General features: G+C 35.9%; 1 pseudogene; it reads right to left on the bottom strand.

The window, feature by feature from the left end:
- Nucleotides 1–317: 317 nt before the first annotated feature.
- LOC17886910 lies at nt 318–7,327 on the bottom strand (annotated as a pseudogene).
- Between the last annotated feature and the right edge of the window lie 1,343 nt (nt 7,328–8,670).

Below are 8,670 nucleotides of genomic sequence, written 5' to 3'. Positions count from 1 at the left end.
TATATTGTATATTTTTGACAATATACATTTGACAATATATAAAAAAATGTAATTGATCTATATAATTTATTGTCTATCTAATTAAATTAGATAGATCTATATAATTTATTGTCTATCTAATTAAAAAAACTATATAATTTTATAGTTAAGATTTTAATAAATGGAATATAGATCTATTTAAATTATTGATTTATTTTCAGATTTTAAATTTAAACATTTTTTTAGTTATTTGTTTAACATTATATAGTTTTTTTAATTTGATGATATAATCAAATATATTGTATATTTTTGCACATTTTATGCTATATAGAATTTGATTAGTTGCAAACCCAACCGTCTCCACCATCCTTAGAAGCTTCATCGCCCGTTTCTTTTGTATCCTTTTTCAAAGCACACTTGAGATGAAGATCAAAATCACAATCACGACAGTAGTAAGACCAGATTTTCCCGGATTCATCACACTTATCACAGATATAACGCATTCGAAAAGACAGTTTTAGCTCGTGTTCTTCATGGAGAGGATGTTGCAACTTTTCAGGCCATCCTTTTGCCATCTCATACTCAACTTGAATCTCCTTCATACGCTCCACGGTAACAGGGTAAGCATCGGCTAGAAGGCATCGCACAAGGTCTATTGCTTCTTTTGTTACAGTTTTCCCAGTTTGTCCTGCAGATACTAGCCTTGGGATGCAATTTCCCTTTACCTTAAAGGTTTTTGCCAAGGATGGTTTCTTAGAATCACCAAATGGAAGAGCTAGCCATGGCATTTGCGAGTAGTACTCTTCGAATGCCTCTTGGTCACGGTCGCTCGAGATGAAAATCAACTCAAACGCTTGATCCTTGTTTATATGTTTGTATACTTCAACAAGAATTTGTGTGAAAGCCCGACAACGGAAAGACCACTGAGCTGAGAAGTACAATAGAACATCCTTCCCCACCAGATCATAAACAAGAACCTAACCAAAGAAATCCCAAGTTTCAGAGGTATGTTTATAAGATTCAAGAGGTATAAGAGGTTTACCTTATCCCCATCTTTTCCAAGAACATAGTTGAGATCATCCGAGACAAGAAGCGACTCAAGTGTTTGAGGCTCTGCTTTAGCCTTCTCTATTTCCTTGAGCTCTTCAAACTTCTCTGTAGTGAAATGATAAACGAGAACTCCATACTCATCAATAGCCTCAGCGACATTTGAGTGACGGGTTTTTCCATCAGGCCCGAGAATGACCAGTGTTGGTACCCTTGACACGTTAAAGTGCCGAGCCAATTTTAATGCGTTTTTGGAATCCAATGGTAATGACATCCATGGGTGGGTCGTTAAGTCCTGCTTAAAGTCTCCAGGAGCTATCAGCACAATCTCAAAATCTTCCCCATTCTTCAAGTTTCGGGATAAACTCTGTGCATTGTTTGTCAAAAGGTAGAGAAAAGAAAAGACCGATGGTTTTCCCTTCGAGTTTTGATACAGGTACCTAGATTAAAAGTCTTCCTTTTTAGTAATTTTTTCTCATTATACATTTTTTTTTAATGTGTATACAAGAGAGCAACAAGAAGCTTACCTTGTTTCCATCTTGTGAAATCACAAAGTCCCTTGAAGGAGTCACCAAGACGGATTCTAAAGATTGTTCTATCCGAGCTCTACCTTCTTCGTCTTTTACCTCCTTCATTCTCTCTGGTGTGAAAGGATAAGCATCAGCTCCATAGGTACGAGTAAAACAGAAAGCATCCTCATTAACAACTTCACCTCGATCATTGACTATCACCAAAGTTGGACTTCCACGAACCTTAAACATCTCAGCCAAATGCTTACAGGTTTCTGAACTAGTAAACGGGACAGCAAGCCACGGCATCTTAATGAAGTAATCTTTGAAGGACTCTTCATCTTCATCAAACGAGACAAAGACAATCTCGAAACCAACTGTAGGAGAGAGTTCGTTGTACACTTCCACCAACTGTGGAGTGAATTTTTGAGATAGTCCACACCTAGAAACCGAAAAATACAATCCAATCTTCTTCCCTTCCAAACTCTCAATTTTCACCTGAAACATCAACAAAATGCCTAATGAGGTCTTCTAGAAGTAATCCATAGAAAAAGCTAAACAGATACGCAAAGCTTTGTATTATCTGTACACCATCTTAGAACTAGAAGAATCGGCTGATAAGCAATCGAAAACTAGATGACAGTTGAGATCGACAAACATAAACGCAGAATCCTGGGAAGATATTGTTGGTTTAAGCTTGACAATAGCTTGAGATAGAAGTTATCCTAAATCCTAGTCTTATTATGGTTATTAGAGATAAGGTTTTATGTTTAGGAGTTATCTAAACATGGGTGTTTCCTTATAGGATTAGGATTGGTGTTTGATATAAATACATATGTTGAGTCATGACATATGTAAGTGGTTTTGAGAAGAGAGAACTTGAGAGCTTTAGGTTTTGAGAGAGTTTTCTAAAGCTTAATAAAGAGAGCAATTCTTTATAACATCTTGAAGTTCTTTTACAATTCCACAAACTAGATTTGGTATCAGAGCTATTGTGTAAACTCAAGATAACATGGGAGACTTGATCGTTGCGCCACCCAAACCAAAAGAAAAAGGAAGCACATCGTCAATCCAATGTCCCATGCTTGGTTCCACAAACTATACGGTATGGGCTATAAAGATGATGATGGCGTTAAAGGTTCATAAAGTTTGGGATGTCGTCGAAGCGAATCAGAATCCGGGTGATGGTGATGAAGCTGCTAGCGAACAAAACAGAGAGAAGAATAACATGGCTATTGCCTTGCTTTTCCAATCGATCCCGGAGACACTTGTTCTTCAAGTTGGAACTCTTGATACAGCAAAGAAGGTCTGGGAAGCGATAAAAGCAAGGTATGTAGGAGCAGATAGAGTAAATGAAGCAAGGTTGCAAACCTTAATGTCTGAATTTGAGCGTCTCAAGATGAAGGACAATGAGAAGATCGATGATCTTGCTGGGAAATTGTCTGAAATTTCCTCTTAATCCTCTTCTTTGGGCGTCGATATAGAAGAATCAAAGTTGGTGAAAAAATTTCTCAAGTGTCTTCCAAGACAGAAATACATTCACATTGTTGCATCATTGGAGCAAGTGTTAGATCTTAACACTACAGGCTTTGCGGATATCATTGGACGTCTCAAAGCCTATGAAGAACGTATTTTGTTAGAAGAAGAAGAGAACCAAGAGGAGCAGAACAAGTTAATGTACTCAAACACAGATGCTCAAACAAACCAATATCATGATTCTAATGGTAGCAGAGGAAGAGGAGGTCGCCGAGGCAGAGGACATGGTCGTAATGGAGGAAGAGACACTTCAAAAATCACGTGTTTCAGATGTGACAAACTCGGTCACTACGCATCAAGCTGTCCCGATCGTCTTCTCAAACTGCAAGAAGTGCAGGAAGTTGAGAGTTCTGAAACGCAAGAAGCAGACGAGCTTATGGTTCATGAGGTTATATACCTTAATGAGAAGAATTGCTTGCCAAATACGTATGACATGATAGACAAGAAAGAGAACGTGTGGTATCTCGACAATGGCGCAAGCAATCACATGACTGGTGATCGAAGATACTTTACAAAGATCGACAACACAGTTTCTGGAAAGGTGCGATTCGGGGATGACTCTCGCATAGACATAAGGGGCAAAGGATCAATTTCTTTTGTTGACATGAATGGAGAGGCAAGAACAATGGCAAACGTATACTTCATCCCTGACCTGAAAAGTAACATTATTAGCCTAGGACAAGCAACAGAAGCAGGCTGCGATATTAGGATGAAAGGAGAATGTTTAACAATGCATGATCGTGATGGCAAGCTCCTAGTCAAGGCTGAAAGGTCAAGGAATCGATTGTACAAAGTCCATATGGCGATCGAAAACCATGTTTGTCTCAATCTTAGTACAATTAGCGAATCAAGTAGATGGCATGCTAGACTTGGACATGTAAATCTTGAAACTGTCAAGTCTATGTTTCAAAGAGAGCTCGTCCAAGGCGTACCACATGTGTCGTTTGAAAAAGAAGTTTGCGGATCATGCTTGCTTGGGAAACAAGCAAGGCAAGCATTCCCTCAAGCTACAACATATCGGGCTGAGAAGATACTTGAGCTAGTGCATGGAGATCTTTGTGGCCCCATAACACCAAATACTTGTGCTGGAAACAAGTATATTTTTGTTCTAATTGATGATCACTCTAGGTATATGTAGACAGTTTTACTTAAGGAGAAGAGTGATGCCTTTGGAAAGTTTAAAAGATTCAAGCAACTGGTGGAACAAGAGACGGGTGCTAGAGTGAAAACATTTAGAACAGACAGAGGAGGAGAGTTTGTGAATCAAGAGTTTAACTCTTTCTGTGATAATGCTGGAATTAGAAGACATCTCAGTGCTCCTTACACTCCACAACAGAACGGAGTAGTGGAACGACGGAACAGGACCATGATGGAGATGACTAGAAGCATAATGAAGCACATGCGGTTGCCTAACTACTTGTGGGGAGAAGCTGTGAGGCACACGACATATCTTCTAAACCGAATAGCTACAAGAGCACTTAAAGATCGCACACCTTATGAAGCTTTTAAGGAGAAGAAACCAAGGATCGATCATCTCAGGATTTTTGGGTGCATTAGCTATGCGAAGTTAGAGAAGCCTCACCTGAAGAAGTTAGATGACCGTTCGAGAATGCTTATCCACCTTGGAACAGAGCCCGGATCAAAAGCTTATCGTCTTTATGATCCACAAACAAGGAAAATTGTGGTAAGTAGAGATGTTGTCTTTGACGAAACTAAAGGTTGGAACTGGAAGTATACGGATCCAGAGAAAGAAAGCAATGGAAACTTCACTATTGCGACTAGTGATTTTGGTAGTCATGAAGTAGGAGAAACGAATCGAGTTCGTATTCACAGAGACGATGAGAAGGAAGAAGAAGAACGAGTGCAAGAAGGAATCGAGACTAAGCATAAACAAGAACATGATCATATAGACAGTAATGATGAACAAGATCTCGAGAAAGAACAAGAAGGCTTTGATGATCTTGACCTACCTATTGCATTGAGAAAACAACCAAGACAGATCAACAAGCCAAAGTATCTTGAAGATTATGTGCTGCTTGCCATAGAAGAAGGAGAGATGTTACTTATGTGTTTGAACAATGAGCCAAGGAACTTTGCTGAAGCTAAGGAGATCAAAGAATGGAGATTAGCTTGTGAAGATGAAATTGCTTCTATCGAAAGGAATCATACTTGGGATCTCGTTGACTGTCCAAAGGAGGTGAAACCGATTGGTTTGAAATGGGTGTTCAAACTAAAGAAAAATTCCGATGGTAGTATTAACAAACACAAAGCTAGACTCGTCGCAAAGGGATACGTACAGCAATACGGAGTTGACTTTGAGTAGGTATTCGCACCAGTCGCACGAATTGAGACGATAAGACTCCTTGTTAGCCTGGCAGCAACACATGGGTGGGAGATCCATCACCTTGACGTTAAAACAGTGTTTCTTCACGGAGAACTGAAAGAGACTGTCTATGTAAAGCAACCAGAAGGTTTTGAAACAAGAGGAAGTGAAGGAAAGGTTTATAAACTTAACAAGGCGTTGTATGGGTTAAGGCAAGCTCCGAGGGCATGGAATCATAAGTTGAATGCGATACTTCTAGAACTTGAGTTCAAAAAATGTTCAAAGGAGCCATCGGTCTATCGCAAGGAGGTACGAGATTTTGTCTTAATCGTGGCTGTATATGTTGATGATTTGTTTGTGACAGGAACAAGCATACATATCATCAATGAGTTTAAACGCGAGATGGCGCTTAAGTTTGAGATGAGTGATTTAGGGAAGCTAACATACTATCTTGGAATCGAAGTCATTCAACATGATGATGGGATACTGTTACTTCAAAATCGCTATGCTCTCAAGATTCTAGAAGAAGCAGGATTGATGAACTGTAACCCAGCACACACGCCCATGGAAGCAAACCTACAACTAGCCAAAGCAGAAGGAAGAGAAGAGATTAATGCAACAACCTATAGAAAACATGTTGGCTGCCTCCGATACTTATTACATACACGACCAGACTTGTCTTATTGTGTGGGAATTCTAAGCCGATACATGCATAGCCCTAGAGATGTTCATGGAGCAGCAATGAAGCAGTGCTTAAGGTATTTGCGAGGGACTACAACTCTTGGGCTATCATTCAAGAGATCGGTTGCGAAGGTACCAAGATTGATAGGTTATAGTGACAGTAGCCATAATGTTGATCCCGATGACGGAAGAAGTACGGCTGGTAACATCTTCTATCTCGGTGAAGGTCCTATATCTTGGTGCTCGGCTAAACAAGCTACCGTAGCAATGTCTTCTTGCGAGGCTGAATTCATGGCAGGAACAGAGGCGGCTAGACAAGCAATTTGGCTACAAGACTTGCTTAGTGAAATCACTGGACTACCTAGTGAGAAGGTTACACTTTTAATGGATAATAAGAGTGCAATTGCTCTTACTAAAAATCCAGTTTTTCATGGAAGAAGTAAGCATATCCATAGGAGGTATCACTTCATAAGAGAGTGTGTGGAGAATGGCCAAATTGAAGTAGAGCATGTTCCCGGGAATGAGCAAAAGGCGGACATTCTTACTAAGGCTTTAGGAAGAGACAAGTTTCAAGAAATGAGGCAGTTCATAGGAGTTCAAGATATGAAGAAAACAAACTTCAAGCTTAAGGGGGAGAATGTTGGTTTAAGCTTGACAATAGCTTGAGATAGAAGCTATCCTAAATCCTAGTCTTATTATGGTTATTAGAGATAAGGTTTTATGTTTAGGAGTTATCTAAACATGGGTGTTTCCTTATAGGATTAGGATTGGTGTTTGATATAAATACATATGTTGAGTCATGACATATGTAAGTGGTTTTGAGAAGAGAGAACTTGAGAGCTTTAGTTTTTGAGAGAGTTTTCTAAAGCTTAATAAAGAGAGCAATTCTTTATAACATCTTGAAGTTCTTTTACAATTCCACAAACTAGAGATATTACCTGTTGTCCGTCTTTACGAGCAAGGAAATCTCTCTCCGGAGAAGAGAGAAGTGAGTGGAGAACCTGAGAATCACCCTGTTAACTTCAGCCATGGCTTGTACGGAAACGAAATTTGAGATTAGTAGTGGTATATGCTTAAAGCGTCAATCGTCTCTTTTAAAGACTAGACTATACAAATGAGGCACGGTTTGTGAAAACAAACTTATTTGTCTAAAATACTATGCGCTGTGAAAATGTTAGCCAAAATAGCAAAAATTGACGTAGAATAATTGCTAGCGATATTTTTATACCCAAACTATGATATCATGATTCATCGATGTTAAGTGGTTAACTAACACTGTTTTGGTATATGTTCATTTTGGATGGTTTCATATAGTTTTAGGTTGGGAATTTGAATTTTTTGTGAATTTAGGTTGCTATTTAGCGGGTATCGTAGTTTGGGTTAAAATACCATCAGCAAATAGTCTAAGTTGATTTTTGCTATTTTCTCAAAAATATTATTATATTTTTATTAATTTATTTTTAGACTAATTTTTTTTCTTTAAAATATTTTATTTCGTTATAGACCATTATCATAATTTTCCTTAAATTTTATCATTAGAATATCGTAAATGTTTATATGAAAAGTAACTAAGATTATTATATATTTTCAAAAAGAAAAAAAAAATCAGATAAACAATATCTATATTATTAAAAGGGATGGATTTATATTATTATTAAAAATCAGATAAACAATATCTATATTATTAAAAAAAATCAGATAAACAATATCTATATTATTAAAATTCAGACTGTATCCCAAACAGACTAAACTTTTTTAAAAAAACATGACTCCAAACTTGTTGCCAAACAAAAAATAAATAAAAATAATAATAATAAAAAATATCTATATTTTTTTAAAAAAAAAATCAGATAAACAATATCTATATTATTAAAAAAAATCAGATAAACAATATCTACATTATTAAAATTCAGACTGTATCCCAAACAGTCTAAATGTTTTTTAAAAAACATGACTCCAAACTTGTTGCCAAACAAAAAATAAATAAAAATAATAATAATAAAAAATATCTATATTTATGGAACTTATATTTCGTTGCCGTAAAAAGTAGACAATAAAAATTCAAAAAAAAAAAAAATATATATATATATATATATATATATATATGTAAATATATTTAAGTTTTGAAATGTTTTTGAAATTTAAAAAAAAAACCTTTTTAAATATATTGATTAGAGATGAGATATTTATGTAGTTCCATAAAATAAATAAAAAAACCAAATTAACAAAAACAAATTTGAGTCATAACATTTAAATAGATTTCCATAACAAACGTCCATATTTAAAGTTGAATAATAGTTATTGAAACAAATTACTTTTAGATCTTATTGTTTAATATATTTTCATATGTAAATATTTCAACTAATTTAGAATAATAGATATTAGAACTTTTCAAATTTATTTAAATGATAAATATCTACATATATAATTTTTGGTATTTCATATATAATTTCTTAATATATATGACTACCATATATCAATTATTTTCTTGATTTCACAATTAACATATTATCAAATCTTGAGGATTCCACAAAAAGATCTAAACAAGAAAATTGATATAAATTTTAAAATAAAAATAAATTTAGATATTATATT

Source organism: Capsella rubella, unplaced genomic scaffold (genome assembly GCF_000375325.1).
Source record: "Capsella rubella cultivar Monte Gargano unplaced genomic scaffold, Caprub1_0 scaffold_5, whole genome shotgun sequence".
Lineage (NCBI taxonomy): Eukaryota > Viridiplantae > Streptophyta > Magnoliopsida > Brassicales > Brassicaceae > Capsella > Capsella rubella.
Note: the sequence above shows the minus strand (reverse complement) of the source record. Positions and strands in the feature narration are given on the sequence as shown.